The sequence below is a fragment of the Eurosta solidaginis genome, chromosome 1, assembly GCF_040869045.1.
Source record: "Eurosta solidaginis isolate ZX-2024a chromosome 1, ASM4086904v1, whole genome shotgun sequence".
NCBI lineage: Eukaryota > Metazoa > Arthropoda > Insecta > Diptera > Tephritidae > Eurosta > Eurosta solidaginis.
This window is the reverse complement of record NC_090319.1, coordinates 366,984,874-367,010,128: the sequence shown is the minus strand read 5'-3', so window position 1 is coordinate 367,010,128 and position 25,255 is coordinate 366,984,874. Positions and strand designations below refer to the sequence as shown.

The following is a 25,255-nucleotide window of genomic DNA, read 5'->3' as shown; positions in this document are numbered from 1 at the left end:
TAAACGCTTAATAACACTGGTTTACACTGGCTTTTTTTATTACAACCAAAATGCACCAGAGACGCCATTATGAAATTCCTATGTAAAATCACCCCCTGATTCCGAAAATCAAGGTAATTTTTAATTCTACATTTTTGAGATATTTACGAATTACCATTTTTTCAAAAAAAAAAAAAATAATAAAAAATTGGGTCCACTTAATCATATATATCTCAAGAACGATTCCAAAACGGTTTGAAGCTTGTAAAAGGTAATAAAATTTGCTATAAACTGTGCGTACAACACATTTTGCTAGGCCCTGCAGATTCAAAGATAACGAACAATCATTACGGATTTTTTCAATTTTTTTTGTAAATATATAAAAAAAATTTGTACTTTGCGAGGAAGGATCTCGAAAACTTTTTATTTTTTTTTGCTGATTTTTTTCTCTGTAAGCTCTGTTTTATTACCAAAAAAATCGATGATCTAATACAAAAGCTATAAGCATTCAAATAAATATATCCATATAGTAAAACTTAAGTACCCTACAAATAATAGCATATTCTTTCGAATATTAGCAACACTAAGGGGTACTGCCATTTCTAAGCCGATGCTAAGCAGTGATTGTATGCACATCCATAGATCAATCATTATGTATCTACATAAACGAATCAATCATTATGTCTACACATATGTACGTACACGCAGCGGAGAAGCAACGCACAAACACATGCAGATATCTTATCTGAGATATGCAATTATAATTGTGGAAGTGTCGCTCACAAACACACGCGCATATGAGAGCTACACACGTACATCTGTAGTTATAATTATAGCAGATAACCAACTAGTAGATTTTAGGACAGAAGCGCCTAGAAGATGCAACGAGGAAATCAAAGAGTATATAAGGCAGCAACCGTAGAGGCGCTACAATCAGTTTCGATTAAGCACGCTAACTGTCGAGCAATAGAAGTGTTATTTTGAAAGGACTTGAATAAAGGCCATTTTGCATTATTAAATATTGGAGTTATTTATTCAACAGTTTAGTGATTCGAACTTAGCAGAAGGTTGCAAGCAAGAGGATTTGCAGTAAATTCGTTACAATTGGTGTCAGAAGAGGAGTTGTTGAATAAATTCCGAAGATTGGGAATACAATTTGGACATGGCAAAGTTGAGTGAATGGACGATCCAGCAACTGAAGGAGGAGTTGGAAGTCCGTGGATTGGCTACTTTTGGCGATAAATCCCGCTACAAAAACGACTAAGTGTATCTATGGTATTTGAAGGAATCATCAATGCTGAGGAGTATGTCTTTCATTATGATAGCGACAAAACAACAACAAAAATGGAAGAAAAAAACGAAACACCGCAGACAGTGACGAGAACAATATCTGTACAAAGATCGACAATGGCATCTCCGCTGGAGTCACAGGAGGCACGCATTTCAGAAATTGCGTCGCAAATGTCATCTCAATTGGAAGAACAGAAGACATATATGTCATCTCAACTGGAAGCGCAAGAGGCACGTATATCTGGAATGTCGACAAAAATTTCGGAACAAGTATCATCGCAGCTCTTTGCGAAACTGGAAGAGCAGGATGCAAAAATTTTACAACTCGGGGACAAAATTGATGCCGAGATAGAAGCGTTGAAAGGTCTTATGCAACAGTTACAACTAAATCGCCCAGCTGTTCCAGCGAGCAATCCGAAGGTAAAAACTCCATCTTTTGACGGCTCTGTTCCTTTCGAGGTATTCAAGCTTCAATTTGAGAAGACGTCAGCAGTGAACAACTGGAATACTGAAGATAAAGTTGCTGCTCTATTTGTAGCATTGAAGGGGCCAGCAGCCGAAATCCTACAAACGATTCCCGAACAACTACGAAGCATTGATGGCCGCTGTCGAGAGACGTTATGGAAGCGAGCTTAGAAAACAGATATACCAAATTGAGTTGCAAAACCGTTACCAAAAAGCAAATGAGACATTACAGGAGTTTGCTTCGGATGTTGAAAGATTGGCTCATCTTGCAAATGCGGACGCACCCGTGGAATACACTGAAAGGGTAAAGATTTAGAGCTTTATTAACGGCATACGGGACGTCGAAACGAAGCGAGTCACATACACGAACCCAAAGCCAACATTTGCTGAAACGGTATCCCATGCACTGACTCAGGAAACAGCGTCACTTTTGAGTAAGCCCGCATACAAAGCTCATCGCGTGGAAATGGAAAAGCCAGATTGGGTAGACACAATTTTGGAAGCATTGAAGGGATTACAACAAAACAATGCCGGGGTTATGAAGTGTTTCAAGTGCGGTAACCCAAGTCACATTTCACGCCATTGCAGCACCGGTAATGGTAGTTCCAACTTGGCTGGTCGTAAACGCAAAGCTGGAGGAGATAAACAAGAGGGAGTCAAATGTAAAGATCGAAAACTTATCCCAGCTATTGAATGTCGTGTGATACCTATCTCGCAAACTGGAAGGAAATCGAGCAGTCTTACCGTCAAAGGAAATGTGGATGACAAGGAGCGTGTACTGACTGTAGATACGGGCGCATCTCATTCCTTGATCCGATCTGATTTGGTCAACAGGAGAGTAAAGCCATTACCTGGGGCAAGATTGCGTACGATTACTGGCGAGTATAACCAAGTCCAGGGAGAAGTGGTATGTGAAGTCTTAATTGGGGAGCGCATGGTTCTACACAAATTCGTTGTGGCAGAGATCGTTGATGAAGTCATATTGGGAGTGGATTTCTTAGTTGACTATGACATCAGGATCGATATGCAGAGAAGGATTATGCAGTATAAGAACAAGGATGTGCCACTTAAATTCAGTTTGGAAAAAGGGTTCAGCAGTAAGCGAGTGCTGGTGGAGGAGATTCGACAGAGACCACGAAAGTCAAGGAAAGTAGATCGAGCAAAGGTTGATGGAACAAATGGGCCAAACAAATCAAAACCGAAGGTACCTGTAAGAGAAACACTGGCATTGAAAACCCCTAACGGACGCACTAAAACGAAGGAAAGAATTTCGCAGAAAGAATGCACACTACTGTTGTGAAGCGTCGGAACGATACTGATTATGCAAAGCAAATCCGTCAAGCGCAAGCTCTACGAAGTAGTTCATTGGCCAAACAACAGAGTGTGAAGGAACGAACCAGGGTAGTGAGTAGTACGATGAAACACAGGTACGATGAGAACAATAATTCGGAAGGTTTCTTGGCCAGAGATTTGGTACTGTTATACAACCCTCACCGGCGGAAAGGTGTTCCATCCAAGATTCGGTGCAGTTGGGAAGGCCCATACAAAGTTGTGAATAAGATCAGTGATACCATCTACCGCATACAAACCATTGGGAAACCACGGAGTAGAAGAGTGGTACATTTGGAGATGCTAGCGGCGTTTAGATCGGGAGGTAGAGGGCAGTGTTACGAATATTAGCAACACTAAGGCGTACTGCCATCTCTAAGCCGATGCTAAGCAGTGATTGTATGCACATCCATAAATCAATCGTTATGTATCTACATAAACGAATCAATCATTATGTCTACACATATGTACGTAAACGCAGCGGAGAAGCAACGAACAAACACATGCAGATATCTTATCTGAGATATGCAATTATAATTGTGGAAGTGTCGCTCACAAACACACGCGCATATGAGAGCTATACACGTACATATGTAGTTATAATTATAGCAGATAACCAACTAGAAGATTCTAGAACAGAAGCGCCTAGAAGATGCAAAGAGGAAATCAAAGAGTATATAAGGCAGCAACCGTAGAGGCGCTACAATCAGTTTCGATTAAGCACGCTATCTGTCGAGCAATAGAAGTGTTATTTCGAAAGTACTTGAATAAAGGCCATTTTGCATTATTAAATATTGGAGTTATTTATTCAACAGTTTAGTGATTCGAACATAGCAGAACGTTGCAAATAAGAGGATTTGCAGTAAATTCGTTACAATATGTACATATGATTCTGTCTTAACTGTATGAGATTATTTTATAATTGAAAAAGTTATGTGTCTTGTTTTGACGCTTATTAAGATTAGGATCGGTTTCTCTTATGAGGAACCGACGGTAGTCACCCATCATAGCGACATTCCAGAATCCTTGAATTGTAGTAGCGTGTGTAAAAAAAGTATTAAAGGGGTACCAATGGGTCACTATCCCCTTCACCCAACTTTTGCATACTAATTGTTATAAAATCTCAGTTTAGTCGATTAAACAATGAAAACGCCAACAAATACAATACAAGGATTGACGTCTTTATAATTTAAGCATGGGCTGCAGCCATACAAAGTACATTATTTACATAAATAGTACAAAAAAAAAACAAAACAAGGCGAAGAATTGATATTTTTGAAATGAAAAAAATTCAAATATACATGTATGAAAATACACATATACATACATCCCAACAAGCATTTCTTTAAACGTTTTAAAAATTTTACTTATTTTGAATTTTTTAATGAAATAAATTTTTGATGAAGTAAACAAAATATGAGTACTGGGCTGGCTGCTATTGGTGTTGAAATAATATCTATTTTGTAAATTTTACTTATAACAGCTGAAAATCTTACGACCGCTAACTAGATTTGTTTTCAATTTATGCCATTTGTTGCGCCTACGCATATTTTGTAACTGTTAATTCTGTGCATGAGAAATTCGTAGTTGTCAGTTGGCAATATTTGCTTTTTTTTGTCGCTTTTTGGTTACTAAGGGCTCATTTACATACGTATATCTGCGCACTCAGTACAAATCGGTAATGCTAATCTGCGGAGTTCTTAAAACAATCAAAAATTTTATAATACTTTTATTTATATACGAAGTATGCAATGTGTAAAAGATTAAAATATGCAAAAAGAAGGCAATTGGGAAAGACTTCACAACAGGCATGACGTAGCTGAATGCGTTTACAACCATTTCAACTATCGTAGGGGTGCGAGTTCGACTCCCACTCCCGGGAGAAAAGGCTTTGAAGAGATTTACAAGGTATAATCGAAACAGCTGTCGCCTTGTCCGTCCTGATGTCACGTTGTTTAAATTTTTCCCAAATTATTAAATACTTTTATTTATTTATTTATTTATACTAATGGAAAACAAAAGCTTACTTTTTCATTTGTAGAACGAAATAGCCTAATGTACAATATTGATAGAAGCAAGACGGCTTGTTGAAATATACATATATTTAAGCCCCCTTTTTAAAAAAAATTAACGACAGCCTTGAGATTTTGTCTCCTTCTCTCGTTGTATATCTGTACTGTAATGTTTGACAGGCTGCACAGTTCAGTAACCTGCAGTCAAAAGCCAAAGTAGTCAGCAAACATTCTAGTTCATTGACTATAATTTTGTGGTGTTATTCATACTAGTCAGTTTTAGAATGGTTCATTGACTATAACTTTGTGGTGTTATTAATACTAGTTAGTATCTAAATAATTAATTTCACTAGAATTTCGTCTGTCGGCTCGAGGAAATGCGTGAGTGCTTTCTGTAGCCAATTTGCAAGGCATACTTCAGTTAACAATGCCAGATATCGTCCAAATCAATGGGCACATAAACACAAGCATGACACCGTTACCTCAACAGAGGTTAAAGAAGTTATTGAAAAGGCCAAGCCATCTATATCAATAGCCCGAGACGGAAGACCTATACCGATGCCAAAACACCTTGGCCATGAGGGCATCAGTAGACTACGACATTTTTTCCACTTGTCGTTAAAAGCCTATGCCTTTCCAGAATAACAGAGAAAAACCGGAAACCCAGCCAGTATCTACCGATATTATCCCTTTAGTAAGTAACGAAAACGTTGAAAGCCGTTATGGTTCCCTCAATTAAATGAAATTGTTCGGTTATCCAGCCAACAGCATGACTTCCGTAAAGTGCATATCACTACCACCATTCTGAACTCCATTAACACTCATAACAGGACGGCGGTAGTGCAGCTTGGCCTGTTTTGACACAGTCAACCACTACTGATTCGTTCCTTCTCCGTTAGATAGATAGATAATTTATTGAGGATTGCACTGCGACCATTGGTCAGCACCTCATCCCATCTGACGTCCATGATGAACCCTAGCAGTTCTCTTGGCTTGAGGGATTTAATGTGGGAATGTTCTGGCCATGGTGAACCCATAAACTTAGCCCTGCGTCTTGAGATTGCGTCACATTCATGTGTTATTCCGTTACTTTTTAGTTTTCATATATATGTACGTATTTTTATTAAAATTTATTCCAAAGTATAATGTATTGAAGTGATAAATTTTAAAGTTATATACATACATATGTATATATATACATACATATGTACATATATACATACCTTTATATATATATATGAAATATAATGAATAACATAAATTTGAGTTAATTTATGAATTTTTAAATAATTTTTCAACCCAACTGAGACTAGTATATTAAATAGTAGGATGCTGATGCAAATATCGACTAGTATGTCAACTGTTATTACAGTGATGCATAGACTGGTAGTATGCCAACTGGTATGTTGATGTTGAATACACTGACTAGTATGTCAATTGGTATGATATTGGTGTATATAATGACTAGTTTGTCAATTGGTATGATGCTGATGCAGAGGCTGGCAATTGATATTTCGTAGGACATCGCCGTGTTAAAAATACCATTTATTAATATGGAAAAAAGACAGAACTCATACTAGTTGGGATTTTTGGCAACCTAGTATTCTTCTAGTATACAACTAGTTGGTTTGACTGCAAGGTAGTAGTGATATAGAAGTATTACATATATGACTGATAATAGAACTTTGTTTATTAGTAAACAGGTGTGGAAATGTTCATACATAATGGTACATGTAAAATATGTACCTAATTTTAATAAGATTAATATGGAAGGGATTTTTGTTTCCCATATACATACATACATATTGTATGGAAAATTTTTGTTTTTTTGTTGTTAAAAAAATATTTTTACATGTTCCGAGCGAGTTTTCTGAAGTGCTGGTAATATTGTTAAGCCTTCAAGAAGTAAACTTAACCCATATCATGTATCAGCTTTAATATTTTTACACCAAAATAAAAAAAATTAAATATTTACACAAATTTTAGAACTGAGTCGTCATTTACATATATATAAATAAGAAAATCAGCTTTATATGACACTGAAATGAGTAATTAAGCTAAGATTGTTTTTATTGTATGTGTGTATATAAAAGAAATAAATAAAAGAAATTTTATCATGAAATAAAAAAAAATTGTTCACTTTGAAGGGCAAAGGTTAAGGTTTTTTGCTTTTTGAATGTCTTATAACTCGAAATAAACCTCAAAATACTACTGATCATTTGTGATAAGTGATTTGTCTTCTGTTCAATACGGAGTATAGGTACCCACACCATCAACAAAAAGAAGATGGTATCCTCATTTTATACTTTCCATTGTGCCGTTTTTTAATTATGAATAAGTTACGCGATGCAGGATATAAAAGGACATTGCTGGTTAATATTTATGGTTAACGAAATTTCCAAGCTCGGAACTTAAAGAAAGACAAAGAACATATACATAATCGATTAAAAACCCACAACTAAAAACCGAAGGAAAAGTTTGCCTGAATATTTCCATCTATGTATATGCAAATTTACGTCTTAGAATTACCTGCGCGTATGTATTTATGGTTGTAGGACTGTAATCAGTCAGTAGCAGTAGTTAGGTCAGTCAGTAGCAGGTAGAATACACGAGTATGCACACATAAAATTATAGCAAAAACCAAAAGATTTAAAAGAAAAGAATTTCATCCGCAAGAAAGAATACTCAGCTAGTCCAAGCATCAACAAAATGAAATAAAAAAAAATAAACAATACCCCCACTAACCGTAAAAGTAGGTGGGATTCTTATTTCATATCACCCTTTGCGCATTTTCTGGAATACATATACATACACATAGAGATACCCACATGCACTTGTATATGAATCTAATTTCAAAGGAATCTGCAAGAATTCAACATGTACTTATGTTAGAATATGCTTATATGCACATTTGGGTGTTTATATTACAGCGTTTAATGCGTTCAAGGACAATCAAAATTTTAAGGAGCGGCAAAAACAGACAGACAGCCGTTTTTGAAACTAGTCACTAATTCCACTAGAATTTTGTTACGTTTAAAATGGATTGCTTCAAACTTTATTTTAGGAAATTTTTTTCCAAAATTTTCATTAAGTTAACATTGACCTTAAATAACTTTTGATTCATCAGAAATCAACGCAAAAAATGTTGACAATGACATGTAAAAATATTTTTCTTAATGGTGACCAATTAGATGTTTCTACAAACCAAAAGATATGAAAAGAAAAATTTTCCATACAACTTACATACATACATATGTATGTGTTTTTATGGGAAACAAAAATCCCTACCATATTAATCTTATTAAAATTAGGTACATATTTTACATGTACCATTATGTATGAACATTTCCACACCTGTTTACTGATAAACAAAGTTCTATGACCATTACAGTTGTAAACGACCCCGATAACTATTTCTAGCTTAAGCCTCAAGCACAACTTTGGTTACGTAAATATATGTAACTAAATAAATGAATATTTACAAAGCAACCCCAAACAAACAAAAATATATGCATATGTGCATGCTCATCTGTACAAGCGATGAGCGTAACATAAACGCAATGTCTTTTATTTTACTATTCGAAGTATCCGGATAGTACTATCCGAATAAACGAATAAAAATTTCGAATAAATATTATTCGGATTATTTGAAACGAATAAATTTATTCGTTTATTCGAATTACGTTTATTCGAATATAATTCGAAAATAATCCCACCACTAGTTTGTACGATATGTATGTATGAATGTATTTATTTAATGATCAAAACTATTAGTACAATAAGATTTGAGGTCTTTTATAGTACAACATGAAAGGAAAGATAGTTATAAGTAGTAGTACAAGAAGAAAATAAACAGTTACATGATACTGATATAAACAGATATATATTCTCACGGATATTAGCATCACTAAGCTATACCATCACTAAGGCGATGCTAAGGCATGCTAAACGATATTTACGTCAATAATCAAATCATGTATACACATATATAAGGCAGCTGAGAGATGTCACACACAGATGCATTTACTTATACGCCTATGTGTGTGCGAGAGACTGTAAACTACAAACATTCACATCAATAATTCAATCATTATGTATCTACATAAACGAATAAATAATTGCGTCTACACATATGTACCATGTACGAATACGAGCAGCGGAGAGTCAATGCGCAAACGCATGCATATATCTGAGATACGCCTATAAGTATGCAATGAGAAAAACTATAAAAATTGTGCAATTGTAGTTACAGCTGAGAAGTTTGAGAGCTACTGGACTAGTAGATTCTGGAAGCGCCTAGAAGATGTATAAAACTGTGCAATTGTAGTTACAGCTGAGAAGTTTGAGAGCTGCTGGACTAGTAGATTCTCGAAGCGACTAGAAGATGCGAATGTTAAAATCAAAGAGTATAAAAGGCGACAGATGTAGAGGCGCTGTAATTCAGTTTGATTTGAGTTGTCAAGCCGTTACGACTAAGACGATATCTAGCGAGCAATAGCAGTATTATTTTGAAAGTGGAGTTTCATTTGAGCTATCAGTTTGGTTATTAAGCTATTCATTGCACAGTTTGAGTGTTATTGTGAAGTATTTTAATAAAGGCCATTTTTCCATTATTCAATATTGGAGTTATTTATTCAACAGTTTAGCGATACGAACCTAGCAAAAGGGCAAATAAGAGGATATGCAGTAAATTCGTTACAATATATATATATTGTAAGCCTATCCATAAAAGCTAATTTGTAATTTATTCACTACCACATACACGCAGGCGTTTAAGGTTACGCCATAAAACATTAGGAGGCAGGGAGGGGTCAAGCTTGGCAACATAAAAATTACGCTTTTCACATCTGATAATGGAAGTTGCTCTGTTCCTGGCGGCTTTGAGCGAATTCCAGTTAGACTGGTAAGGGTTTGCTTTCCATTTAGACAAAGCCTTGTAACGCGCCTTGATTGCTGCCAACACTCTAGACGTGAACCAGGGCGACACCGATGATTCGCTAGGGGACATGCTTGTTAAAAATACTTAGCAGATTCTCATTTAGGAACTCAAGATTATCATTAACACTACTAAAGTACCAACAATTGGACCAGTTCACAGAGCTAACATCCATAGCCAATAAGTTCATGTCAATGTTTCGAAAGTCCCTAAATGAGAACGTCACTTCAGATTCACATTGTCCAAGATTTATGTCAAGTGTACAGAATATGAAGTCGTTATCCGATATAAATGCAAATTGGTCAAACGCAGAGACAGGGGAAAGTTCAGAGACAATAAAATAGTCCAATAAGCTTGGGTTATTTATGTTGGAATACCTTGTGGGAATGGATGTATTTACTACAGAGACCAAACACAGATAAATTGTTCAACAAGCTAGAAGTAATGGAGTCACGCACAAGAAGATTAACGTTAAAATCACCGCATAAGATTACACTTTGGTAATCAACAACAAGCGGAGATAGGGAGGCAAAGAACGGATCAAGACTTATACTGTTTTCACACAGAAACTTAATGATCTCATTTCACCTGCTAATGAAATCGTAATTTTTTTGCTTTCACACAGAAGTAACTGCTCGATTAGTATGAAGGATGAGACAGACAATCATGGCGGAACGATACAAGGTGGGAGCATGGTGACATACCTACAAACAAAAAAAATTCCATGTACTTGTAAATTCGATGGACAAATGTCAAAATCGTACTGCGCCGGCAGTTGATGTATCAAATCAAATAAAAAAGGTTATAATCAGCTGTTCGATGCGGCCACCTTGTATCGTTCCGCCATGCAGACAATGACATTTTCTTTGAAAACTAAGAAGCGGAAACGGAAGCGGAACGCTGCCAACAGAGTTGCATTGTGCTTTTGACTTCATTAGGCATTCGATTAGCTACTAATGAAATAATAATAGATTCGAATTTTGTAGGGAAGATTGAGCTCAATAAGCGTCTTAATGTAGAAAATTGCCTTTATTATTCAATAAGCCGTATGTGTGAAATTAGTATTATATTCCTTTTTGGGTTGTATACACATGACAGGAGGGCTTGGGAGAATCTATCAGACAGCTCAACAAATATATATTCTACGGCACAGGGCTCAGGTCGGGATAATACTTTCATATTAATATTATTTTTAGAGTAAATAGCTATTCCGCCTCCTTTTTTACTACATCTGTCATGACGAACCATTGTATAATTTTCAAGGGAAAAGTGCATGTCATTAATGCAACTTGAGAACCAAGTTTCAGTTACACAGATTACGTCGACCGAAGAACACTCAAATGCATATCTAACAATACCAATTTTTTCGGGATTAAGACTCCTAGCATTAAAGCGCACAATATTGACGCCTTTATGACGATTGCAAAGAATGTTTATCATGGCTAAGCTATTCTCCCGAATACCATATCCATCGTTGTTAACAGACATGTCAATGCACAATTCAAAACTGAAGGAAAAAAGAGAATAGAAGGACCGTGTTTACAGTTATCTGAATAAGGCACAATGGAGAAAAACAAGCGAAATATTAAAAATAAAATTGAAATAAACTTAAAATTTAAATAAATGTAATGGTATATAGTGAAAAATCGGCGCATATCACTCCAGACTTTGCAACTCGCTCAGCTCAGTGATCTTAACTGCCTCAGAATCCCTCGTAACTCTGATAAATACAGCGGAAGAGAAATCGTTGGTGGTTCTGCTTGCGTGCACGTTATTGTTTTGATCTTGCAGTTTGTTAATATGCTGCTGGAGTTTAATGGAGTATTCTTCAAGTCCGATGATACGTGCTGTAAATTCATCAACTTTAGCGTTGAGCAAAGCAATCTCTTCGTCGAATCTCTTTGCAATACAATTCTCTAGGTCTACAATTTTGTTGGAAAGACTCTCAAACCGCGACTCAAGCTTATCAGATTGGAGTTTAAGTTTTTCTTCCAAATCCTTTAGTGCAGCCAAGACGGATGAGATGATGGCACTTTCATCAAGTTTGGCTGCTTTCGCCAGCGGAGAACCTTTACTTGCCCGACGCTTAAGAGGTGCAGGGGGGCTGACATAACGACAAAATAGTAACAAAAGCGGAAAGGCCAGATCAGCGTAATTACACTTCCGCACCGCTCAACAATATATGATATTTTACAGATTATTTTATGGCCTTTACTCCCAGACACGCGGCAACTCTAATTTATGTTTATTTATAATATCATCAAAATGTTGAAAACTTTTAGGCAGCTGGCCTTTGGATACGGTCCACAACTTTGTATTTGTTGTTTACTATTTGTTCTTCTCACTTTCGTTATCGCTATAAGGCTTCTATGAAAGTTATTGGTATTTTCTTTTAAAGCGATTTTCCGCACATGATCAAAAAATTATTAATTATGCACACGAATTGAACTATGTCACTGGCTATTAGAACAATAACGTGATGACTATCAGGTTATCACCTAGAAGCCAATCAATTGATAAAATTACGTGTTTTTCACGAAGATATGAATATTTTTAGAAACCACTTGAGGACACTTTGCAATTTCACTTCTTTGCCGAACAGGGTTGCCAACTATTGTTGGGTATCAAATGAAAGGTACTAATGAGGGTTTTAAAAGCGAGTGGCCCTTAGTTTAGTGAAGAAGTTTTCGAGATATCGACTAAAATGTGGACCAGGGTGACCCAGAACATCATCTGTCGGGTACCGCTAATTTATTTTTATATATAATACCACGATACTGTTCCCGCCAAGATTCCAAGGGCTTTTGATTTCGCCCTGCAGATCTTTTTCATTTTCTTCTACTTAATACGTTAGGTGTGACGCCCATTTTACAACGTTTTTTTCCAAAGTTATGTTTTGCGTCAATAAACCAATCCAATTACCATGTTTCATCCCTTTTTTCATATTTGGTAGAGAATTATGGCATTTTTTTAATTTTCGTAATTTTCGATATCGAAAAAGTGGGCGTGGTTATGGTCCGATTTCGTTCATTTTAAATAGCGATCTGAGATGAGTGCCCAGGAACCTACATACCAAATTTCATCAAGATACCTCAAAATTTACTAAAGTTATTGTGTTTACGGACGGACGGACAGACGGACAGACATTGGTAAATGGATTTCTTTTTGTGTGTGTAATATGGATATCAAGTGAAAGCTGTTGCTGAGAGCTTTAAATTAATTTACATTGTGATATTCGATTTAGTCGCATCAACCCGGCAAAACTGATAAATATGCACGCGAAGCCGAAATAAAGACATGAATTAATAATACAAACATGCCTACATGCCTATTTACATACGTCCTATTAGATTTGCCTGAAATTTGGTATATAAATTTGCCTATATTAGTATTTACGATCCTTTTTCCGGGAAGTAGACCAGAGACGGACTGGGACTGTGATTCGGACTAGGACGAAATACATACCACCCTCTGAGACTGGCAATTGGGGATAACGAAGAATGAGAAGAACTTGAGAGAAGAGAAAAGAGGGAGGAGAAGGAGACTGAGAAAGAGATAGAGTGAGACCAAGATAGAGATAGCTGAAGCGAAAAATACGGAGGGATGAGTGAATAAAAGGATTAAGAAAAACTGAAGAGGGGGTGAGGGCAGAGTTAGATGGAAAAAGCTTATTAAAATGTATGCAGATAGACCAAATTTAGGGCAGAACAATGTCTGCCGGGTCTGCTAGTACATATATATAAGCAAACAATTACTCGGAAATTTTCTTATGAAAACGTATAGCAAAATGTTTTGTCAAAGCCACGTTTATTTTATTTCGATGCAATATGCGTCAATATGAACCTGTTTGTTCAACTAATTAAAAATTTCCACTAAGGTTATTAATTAAATAGGCTAATTAAGCTCCTATAACAAAAAATTTATATGGAAATGTTATTATAAACGCTTAATAATCATTATACACATATCAATTTGATAACACAATTCAACTGCGCAAATATCTATATATATATAAATGATTTGGAGTTTAATGGGAACGCTAAAACTTGAAAACGGCTGAACCAAATCAAATATTTCCTTGGGGAGGTTTGTTTGTTGTTACCCCGCGAAGGTTTAGTCGAAGAAAAAATTAAAAAATGTTAGGGGGGCGTGGCACCTCCCACACAATCTTAATTTTTAAAGCTGATTATCTCTAAAAGGTTTCAAGGTAGGGACTTGGAAATTTGTGTGGAGATAAACGATAACAATTCCATATTAACGCAAAATAATAGGAGTTATACGAAAAGGGGGCGTGGCACCTCCCATACATACTTAGCGTTGGAAGCTGAATATATCACAAAGAATAAATGGCAGGATCCTGAAAATTGGTATAGAGCTAAATGATATCAAAACCATTCCCACGCATAAAAGTGGGGGTTATCGGAAAAGGGGGCGTGGCACCCGCCATATAATCTTAATTTTTCCAGCTGAATATCTATAAAAGCCTTTAAGGTTGGGACCTGAAAATTGATCAGGAGATTAACGATATCAATAGCATGCTTATGAAAAGAAAACAGTAGTTTTGGGAAAAGGGGGCGTGGCACCTTCCATGCGTTCTTGATTTTTAAGGCTAAATATCCCTAAAAGTGTTCATGGCATGTACATAGAAATCACTATGCAGATATACGATATCAATACCATGTTCACCCAAAGAAAAAAAGATTTATTGAAAAATGGGGCATGGCACCTCCCATACGTACTAAACTTTTGAGGCTGAATATATCTAAAAGGGTTTGGAGGAGGGGCCTGAAAACCATTATGGAGGTATACTATATCCATACTCTTACTTACTTAAAATAGCCAATACTAAGTGAAGATAAATTGGAGCGTAGTAGGCGGTCATTCCATTTGACAGCTTACAATATTATTTCTAATGTAATAATTGAAGCGGTAGCTTTTCGTGTTAAATAGTTTACATTTACGAAATAAAAAATAGCGAATGTGTGGATTATAATTTTCTGACTGGTTTCATTTATATTTCGTTTAAAAAAGTGAGTGAATTGGTAAAAGTGATTTAGTGTGTCGGCGAATATCTATTTACATTGGACTATATATAAATAAAATAAATGTAAGGCGCGATAACCTCCGAAGAGATCTAAGGCCGAGCTTCTCTTCCAATTTGCGTCGTGCTCCTCTTGATTTTCCCTACAAATTGGCCGGACGGGACCTACATGTTTTATGCCGACTCCGAACGGCATCTGCAAGGCAGATGAGTTTTCACTGAGAGCTTTTCATGGCAGAAATACACCCGGAGCGCTTGCCAAACACTGCCGAGGGGCGACCCCGCTTAGAAAAATTTTCTTCTAATTGAAAAACCTTATTTCTAAAATTTTGATGTTGCTTTGCCCGGGAGTTGAACCCAGGGCATACGGTGTGATAGGCGGAGCACGCTACCATCACACCACGGTGGCCGCCGTATATTGCATCTTTTTCGTTAGTTGGGTTAGCTCATTTTTGGATTTTTCAAAGGTAAGTTAACGGTTGGTAAAACCTTATGCGAGCTGTATGCAAATGTATGATCATTTTCAATTAGATATTTGTTAAGATGCCAAGAATCAATGTGCATGGTAACATTGGTCGGAATTCTCACAGCATAAGGAGAATACGAAATTTCAGAGCACGTCAAACAGAAAGGGAAAGTGGTATTGAGAGGGTTCGAAATAGACTACTGGAGAATCGTGAGCACCAGTTAGGAGATGTAAACCAAACTTATAATAAGGAAGAACGATTGAGAAGAAGGGAAGTTCACAATCAACAAGAACGATTGAGAAGAAGGGAAGTTCGTGCTCGCGAAAGTGATGAAGTAAGATCACAACATGCGATTATTCGATTTATTTTATGAGCCAAACATTCAATATAGCGCATCTGTTCAAATCGGTCAAATGTCAGTAGTTTGTCAACATTGCAATGCAATCAAATTTCAAAAAGAATCGCCAGGATTATGTTACGCGGGCGGAAAGGTTAAGTTGCCAGAATTGCTTCCACCACCAGAGCCATTGTTCCAGCTGCTTTACGGTGAATCTCCCAACTCGAGGCATTTCTTACAGCACACTAAAATGTACAACGATTGTTTTCAAATGACGTCGTTTGGCGGTGAAATTGTAAATGAACAAAACTACAATCCAACGTTTAAGGTAATTTTACTAAGCGCAATACTTGACAGAAACTGAAGAACGTTCCTCCAATTATACAGGTTCATGGGCAAATTTTTAATCTCGCTGGATCGCTGTTGCCGCATCAAGTTCAAGAACACAAATATCTCCAAATTTACTTTCTGGGAGATTCACATGATGAACTAAATCGACGTTGTACTATCTTCAATGCAACGAAAAGAGAAATATTCGATCATTTGCAGCAAATGTTACACGAACACAATGACCTCATCAAACTGTTTACGATTTCGTTGGAACGTATGCCAGCAGATGATCATAGCATAATCATACATGCGGACAAGAGACCAACAGGAACTCATGAAAGACAATATAATGCACCTACAGTTAGCGAAATATCAGTTGTTGTTGTTGGAGAAAATTTGGAGTCGCGTCATATTGTCATAAAACGTAGAACTGAAAACGCATAAAGCGGATAAGTGAAACACATCGGTCTTACGCCGCAATGCAATATCCGCTCATGTTCTGCCATGGGGAAGACGGATATCACCTAGGCTATAAGATGATAAATCCCATGAATGGTTAGTACAAAAAAATGTTTGTTTGCTACTTCATATATGTAATTTAAACTTTTAGGTGTCGAGACAAATAAAAAGGTCAGTTCAATGAACTTTTACGCATATCGAATGATGATTCGACAAAACTATGACAGCCACTTACTGAGATATCGACGATTATTCCAACAGTATGCAGTTCATGTGTACGTTAAAGTTGAGACAGAACGACTTAATTACATTCGATACAATCAGTCGAAGTTGCGATTTGAAGAGTATGTTCACTTACGAGATGCGATGAATAGTGATGCGGATATTACAGATATTGGTCGACTCACTATTTTGCCATCGACATACATTGGCAGTCCTAGACACATGAATGAGTACTCCCAGGACGCGATGACTTACGTGCGCAATTATGGACGACCGGATTTGTTTGTAACATTTACTTGCAATCGAAAATGGCCAGACATTACGAATCTGTTGCTTCCCGGCCAATCACCAAGCGGTCGCCACGACGTCACAGCACGAGTGTTTAAACAAAAACTCAGATGTTTGATGGACTTCATTACGAAACAACGTGTATATGTTACTGTTCGATGCTGGATGTACTCAGTGGAGTGGCAGAAGAGAGGTTTACCACACGCACACATTCTGCTTTGGACGGTGGAGAAAATTACACCTGACCAAATTGATGACATAATTTCCCCTGAAATTCCTGATGTTGATATAGATCCAGAGTTGCACGAAGTGGTGATGTCCAATATGGTTCATAGACCATGCGGACAACACGATCCATCTTCGGTTTGTATGTCGGACAATAAATGCAAAAAACGCTATCCACGTGCTTTTATTTCGGAAACTCAAACTGGAAACGATGGATACCCTCTCTATCGGCGTCGCTCACCCGCTGACAATGGCAGAACATCCATCACTCAATTGAAAGGAAAGAATTTCTTGGTTGATAACACATGGATCGTTCCATATTCGCCTATTTTGTCTAAGGCATTCAAAACACATATAAATGTTGAGTATTGCAGTTCAATAAAGTCATTTAAGTATGTTTGCAAATACGTCAACAAAGGAAGCGATATGGCGGCTATTGGCGTGGAACGAGATGAAATTAGCAAATTCCAAATGGGCAGATATGTCAATATCAATGAAGCAATCTGGAGAATATTTTCATTTGCAGTACATGAACGCCATCCGACTGTTGTGCATCTGGCAGTTTGGAGAATGGCCAACGAGTTTATTTCAACGCAGAGAACATAGTACAGCGAGCGGAAAGACCATCAGCAACCACTTTAACAAGTTTCTTTGCAACTTGCGCCAGTGATCCGTTCGCGAGAACATTGCTTTACTCTGAGATTCCTCGGTACTATACATGGAATGCATCGTCAAAGAAATGGTTACGCAGGAAGTACGGCCATCCAGTAGATGGTTATCAAGGTGTTTTTTCAACTGATGCATTGGGAAGAATTCACAGTATCCATCCAAAGAACGATGATTGTTTTCACCTACGTTTGCTTCTAGTCAATGTACGCGGTTCAACTTCATTTCAATCTTTCAGGACTGTAGATGGTACAATTTGTGCAACATTTCGAGAAGCATGTCAACAATTGCAATTGCTTTAACACGACAGTCACTGGAATCAAACGCTAGCGGATGCAATAGCTTCCTCACCAGCCACTGCAGTTCGTGCACTTTTCGCTATAATAATTTCGACATGTCAGCATTCAAACACGCGTCTATTATGGGATACGTACAAAGATGACATGGCAGAAGATATTTTGCACAGCTTGCGACTCGCGACAAGAAATTTCGAGTTGCAAATGAACGCTGACATCAACAATGAAGCATTAGTCCTTATTGAAGATTTATGTTTACTCATGAGTGGAAAACTATTGATTGAAGTTCATATGCCAGCGCCAAGTCGTCAAGCAAGGGATGTACTGAATCCCGAATTGGAACGCGAGCGTGCTTACAATATAACTCACTTGCAACAACAAGTACAAACAAATTTTCCACTGTTGAATGAACAGCAAAGCAGTGCATACAATCAACTAATAAATGCTGTAGATAATGGAAACGGTGGCATATTTTTTCTCGATGCGCCCGACGGGACCGGTAAAACGTTCCTATTGTCTTTAATACTAGCAGCAATACGTGGTCAAATTTGTATTGCATTAGCTCTTGCATCTACCGGAATTGCGGCAACACTGTTGGAAGGTGGAAGAATGGCACATTCAGCATTAAAGCTTCCATTAAACTTGCAAATACACGACCTGTTTGCAATATTTCAAAGCATCAGCAATGGCATAAGTTTTAAAAAACTGGGTGCACAAATGCTCACAAACGATCATTAGAAGCACTCGACCGAACATTGAGTGTTTTGCGCCATAATGGTCGTTGCTTTGGAGGAGTGATGATATTGTTGGCGGGCGACTTCAGACAAACACTACCCGGTATTCCAAAATCAACAGCGGCGGATAAGCTAAACGCATGTCTGAAGTCATCGCATTTGTGGAGGTTTGTTAAAACCATTTCATTGACCATCAATATGCGAGTTTTGCTGCAACACGACAGAACTGCTGAGGTTTTTTCAAAAGAGCTGCTGCGAATCGGCAATGGACAAGTTCCGATAGATCCTTGCAGTGGATTAATATCGATTCCAACTGCGATTTGCCAATTCGCTTCAAGTAAGGATGAACTAGCAGTGTATATCCAAGTATCGCTCAAAATTATCGTAATTACGAATGGTTAGCCGCACGCGCAAGCTTAGCAGCAAAAAATATTGATGTCATTTGATAACACAATTCAACTGTGCAAATATACATATATATAAACAAACAATTACTCGGAAATTTTCTTATGAAAAAGTATAGCAAAATGTTTTGTCAAAGCCACGTTCATTAAATAGGCTAATTAGTCTCCTATAACAGAAAATTTATATGGAAATATTATTGAAGAACCACTACGGCTTTGGATTTCAACCCTGCTTCGCAACCGCAAAATAACAGCAGAGCTAGGCGGAGCTAGTGTTGGCAAGCAGGTATGCAGAGGCACACCATAGGGTGGGGTGCTTTGACCTCTGCTTTGGTTAATCACCATAAATGAAATCCTAGGAAAACTTAACGCAAGGGGGTTAAGATCGTGGCGTATGCGACGACGTGGCGATCTTGGTCTCTGGCCCTTTCCCCTCCGCAATGAGCGAAATCATGGAAAGGGCCTTGGCGAAACTCAGCAGGTGGGCACAGGGATGTGACCTTAGGTTAAATCCCGATAAGACGGATCGGCTTCTCGTCACGAGGAAGTACAAGCCACCTGCCTTCATACTACCATTCTTAAACGGCCAGCAACTAACCCTGTCATCGAGTACCAAGTATCTGGGACTAACAATTGACTGGAAGTTGAATTGGAAAGTATGCATCGAAGAGCGGTTACGGAAGGCCTGCATCGCCTTCTATGCCTGCAAATAAATGTTTGGTAAGAAATGAGGACTCAAGCCAAGCATGGTACTTTGGATGTACGAGGCGGTGGTGCGACCGGTGCTTACCTATGGTTCCATAGTCTGGTGGAAAGCTCTAAGTAAGAGCTACAATCTCACCAGCCTGCAAAAAGTCCAGCGCACTGCGTGTGTTGGTGCCATAGGGGCCGGACGCAATTGCCCCACAGCTGCTTTAGACCCCATTTTGCACCTGCTTCCGATCGACTTGCATATACTGTGTACATCGTCACAAACCGCACTGAGACTCAGGGAGTCTGGGTGTTGGAAGGATACTCAGCAAGGGCACAGTAGTATCCTAAATAAACTTCCGGATGGTACATGTAGTACCGACACAGATCACTACCTTCGCAAACTGAAGTTGGAGTACGGTTGTAATACCGTCATTCCAAGCAGGAACGAGTGGAAGATAAACCCGGGGATAAGGGTCGACGACATCCAAATCTACACTGACGGCTCCAAGATGGAATCGGGAGTGGGGGCCGGAGTCTTCTCTGAGTCCCTAGATTTGTCTGCATCATTCAGACTCCCATCGCACTGCAGCGTGTTTCCAGCAGAAATCCTCGCGATTTGGCAAGCCTGCAAATCACTGGAGGGCTTAAATGTTGCTGGTAAAGCTTGCATCCTGTCAGATAGCCTCGCCACACATTAGCTCAAAATTAGTGTGGGCTTGTAAGCGACTCATATCCCAGTTATTCACTAATATAGACCTACGCGTTATCTGGGTCCCGGGTCATAGGGGGATAGAGGGTAACGAGAAGGCCGACGAGCTAGCACGCAGGGGCTCATCAGAGATGAACGAGGAAATAACCAATATCGAAGTATGCATACCCTTAGCAGTAGCCAAGGGGAATATCCAAAGCTTCTAACGAAGAAAGCAGAAACAAAGTGGAATAAAATCACCACCTGTGTAATATCAAAACCATTTGGCCAAACTATGATGGAAAGAGGACGAGAAGTCTTCTGAACAAATACAAGGCTAACACACGCAAACTGATAGCAGCCTGCACCGGTCATTGGGCAGTAGGTATGCATGCGGAAAAGATGGGCATTCCGTATAACGAATACTGCAGAAGCTGCAAAAATCCAACTGCCAGGGAGACAGCAGAACACTTTATGTGTAAATGCCCGACTCTAGCTAGAGCCCGGCTAAAGTTCCTTGGAACCCCGTTTCTAGAAGGCCTCAGAGGGTTATCTGTGATAGCAATCCCGAATATTCTTAATTTTATCAACAACTCTGGCTGGTTGTAATACACTGACCGTAACATTCCGTAGGTTTTTAGACGAGTTACATGTCATCAAAACGGCTTTAAATAGCTACTTGGGCGACCTGGGTCGCAGCCATTTCACCTACCTACCTATTATTATAAACGCTTGATAATCATTATACACATATCAATTTGATAACACAATTCAACTGTGCAAATATACATACATATATATAAAGAAACAATTAGATACCGCACGCTAACCTCTGAGCGCCAATTCTTTGTTACTGCAATACGTCTTTGGAACTCCCTACCTACAAGTCTTCGACTCTTAAGTAATGCTCTGCACTTCAAAAAAGAGCTAACACCATTTTTTAACGACTCTTAAACTGGATCTCAAATTGTTGTTGTTAAAATGTTCATTTCTAAGTCCTTTTCCTTTCTCTGTGTCTCCTTCCTTTATTTGTTAAATACTATTCTACTACTATTCTAATCTATAACCAGCCAAAGGTTATCATCACTACTGCTGTCTTTTAATATTTATTAAATACTTTTCTTTAATTTTAAGATTTACATTTACATACATAGATATTTCACTATTATCCGTTATATTTAATTTAATTTGATTAATCTAATTTATTATTATTACAAATGTTCAATTTTTATAGCTCATGACTAGCACTGTTAAATAATTTGTCAAAATTGTTGTGCTAGGAACAAATTTTCAAATAAATACATACATATATACTCGGAAATTTTCTTATAAAAAGTATAGCAAAATGTTTTGTCAAAGCCACATTCATTTAATTTCTCGGCAATTTGCGTCAATATGAACTTGTTTGTTTAACTAATTAAAAATTTCCACTAAAGTTATTAATTAAATCAGCTAATTAGGCTCCTATAACAAAAAAATTATTGTGTTTTTTTGTTTTTTTTGCAAAAAACTGTTATCGCCAACAGGGTATACATCAGAACATTTTTTAGTAGATCATGAGAAAACCTTAAAAATCGAAGTCGAAAAAAAGTAGAAAAAATGAAATTTCGCAGGCTCGAAAATAATTTTTTTGGGTATGCGTAGGGGAACTTTTTTTCCTGAGCCCAAATCCTATCGAAAAATCGATGACGCAATATCGGTTAACTTTCGTCCATACAAATCGACACACCCTAGTACACATATCAATTTGATAACACAATTCAACTGTGCAAATATAAATACATATATATAAAGAAACAATTACTCGGAAATTTTCTTATAAAAAGTATAGCAAAATGTTTTGTTAAAGCCACGTTCATTTAATTTCTCTCCAATATGCGTCAATATGAACTTGTTTGTTTAACTAATTAAAAATGTCCACTAAAGTTATTAATTAAATGGCTAGTTAGGCTCCTATAACAAAAAAATTATATGGAAATGTTATTATAAATGCTTAATAAGCTTTTTCTATTTGCCGGGCGGCCGCCGTTGTGTGATGGTAACGTGTTTCGCCTACCACACCGAAGATCCTGGGTTCATGCCCCGGGCAAAGCAACATCAAACATTTTAGAAGCGAGGTTTTTTAATTAGAATAAAATTTTTCTAAGCGGAGTCGTCCTTCGGCAGTTTTTGGCAAGCACTCCGAGTGTATTTCTGCCATAAAAACCTCCTCATTTAAAACTCATTTGCCTTGCAGATACCGTTCGGAGTCGGTGTAAAAACATGTAGTTGTCTGTCCGCCAATTTGTAGGAAAAATTAAAAGAAGCATGACGCAAAATTGAAAGAGAAGCTCGGCCTAAAATCTCTTCGGTGGTTATCGGGCCTTGCAATTTTTTATTTATTTTGTTTATAATGGGCCGAGTGAAAACAAGCAAGCTTTTTTATACTCAGTTGAGCAGCGCTCACAGAGTATATTAAGTTTGATTGGATAACGGTTGGTTGTACATATATAAAGGAATCGAGATAGATATAGACTTCCATATATCAAAATAATCAGGATCCAGAAAAAATTTGATTGAGCCATGTCCGTCCGTCCGTCCGTCCGTCCGTCCGTTAACACGATAACTTGAGTAAATTTTGAGGTATCTTGATGAAATTTGGTATGTAGGTTTCTGAGCACTCATCTCAGATCGCTATTTAAAATGAACGATATCGGACTATAACCACGCTCACTTTTTCGATATCGAAAATTTCGAAAAACCGAAAAAATGCGATAATTCATTGCCAAAGGCGGTTAAAGCGATGAAACTTGGTAGATGGGTTGACGTTATGACGCAGAATAGAAAATTAGTAAGATTTTGGACAATGGGCGTGGCACCGCCCACTTTTACAAGAAGGTAATTTAAAAGTTTTGCAAGCTGTAATTTGGCAGTCGTTGAAGATATCATGATGAAATTTGGCAGGAACGTTACTACTATTACTTTATATGTGCTAAATAAAAATTAGCAACATTGGATGAAGAACACGCCCACTTTTTAAAAAAAATTTTTTTTAAATTCAAATTTTAACAAAAAATTTAATATCTTTACTGTATATAAGTAAATTAAGTCAAAATTCAACTCCAGTAATGATATGATGCAACAAAATACAAAAATAAAAGAAAATTTCAAAACGGGCGTGGCTCCGCCCATTTTCATTTAGTGTGTCTAGAATACTTTTAATGCCATAAGTCGAACAAAAATTTACCAATCCTTTTGAAATTTGGTAGGAGCATAGATTCTATGACGTTAACTGTTCTCTGTGAAAATGGGCGAAATCGGTGGAAGCCACGCCCAGTTTTTATACACAGTCCTCCGTCTGTCCTTCCGCTCGGCCGTTAACACAATAACTTGAGCAAAAACCGATATATCTTTACTAAACTTAGCCCACGTACTTATCTGAACTCACTTTATCTTGGTATAAAAAATGGCCGAAATCCGACCATAACCACGCCCACTTTATCGATATCGAAAATTACGAAAAATTATAAAAATGCCATAATTCTATACCAAATACGAAAAAAGGGATGAAGCATGGTAACTGGATTGGTTTATTGACGCAAAATATAACTTTGGAAAAAACTTTGTAAAATGGGTGTGACACCTACCATATTAAGTAGAAGAAAATGAAAAAGTTCTACAAGGCGAAATCAACAGCCCTTGGAATCTTGGCAGGAATACTGTTAGTGTTATTGAATATATAAATAAATTAGCAGTACCCGACAGATGATTTTCTGGATCACCTGATCCACATTTGGTCGATATCGCGAGAACGCCTTCACATATACATCTAAGGGCCACTCGCTTTTAAAACCCTCATCAATACCTTTAATTTGATATCCATATCGTACAAACACATTCTAGAGTCAACCCTGGTCCACCCTAATGGCGATATCTCGAAAAGGCGTGCACCTATAGACCTAATGCCCACTCCCTCTTAAAATGCTCAGTAACACCTTTCGTTTGATACCCATATCGTAAAAACATTCTAGAGTCACCCCTGGCCCACCCTAATGGCGATATCTCGAAAAGGCGTCCACCTATAGACCTAATGTCCACTCCCTCTTAAAATGCTCAGTAACACCTTTCCTTTGATACCCATATCGTACAAACATTCTAGAGTCACCCCTGGCCCACCCTAATGGCGATATCTCGAAAAGGCGTCCACCTATAGACCTAATGCCCACTCCCTCTTAAAATGCTCAGTAACACCTTTCGTTTGATACCCATATCGTACAAACATTCTAGAGTCACCCCTGGCCCACCCTAATGGCGATATCTCGAAAAGGCGTCCACCTATAGACCTAATGCCCACTCCCTCTTAAAATGCTCAGTAACACCTTTCGTTTGATACCCATATCGTACAAACATTCTAG

At 37.7% G+C, this 25,255-nt stretch overlaps 1 protein-coding gene and 1 pseudogene across 1 annotated transcript in view; one reads left to right on the top strand and one right to left on the bottom strand.

Annotated features, from left to right (window-relative positions):
* The window catches only part of spg (dedicator of cytokinesis spg), a 469,383-nt gene that overhangs the window by 183,614 nt on the left and 260,514 nt on the right, over nucleotides 1-25,255 (bottom strand). The window lies entirely within an intron of this gene.
* On the top strand, nucleotides 15,596-16,487 carry LOC137251945 (uncharacterized; annotated as a pseudogene).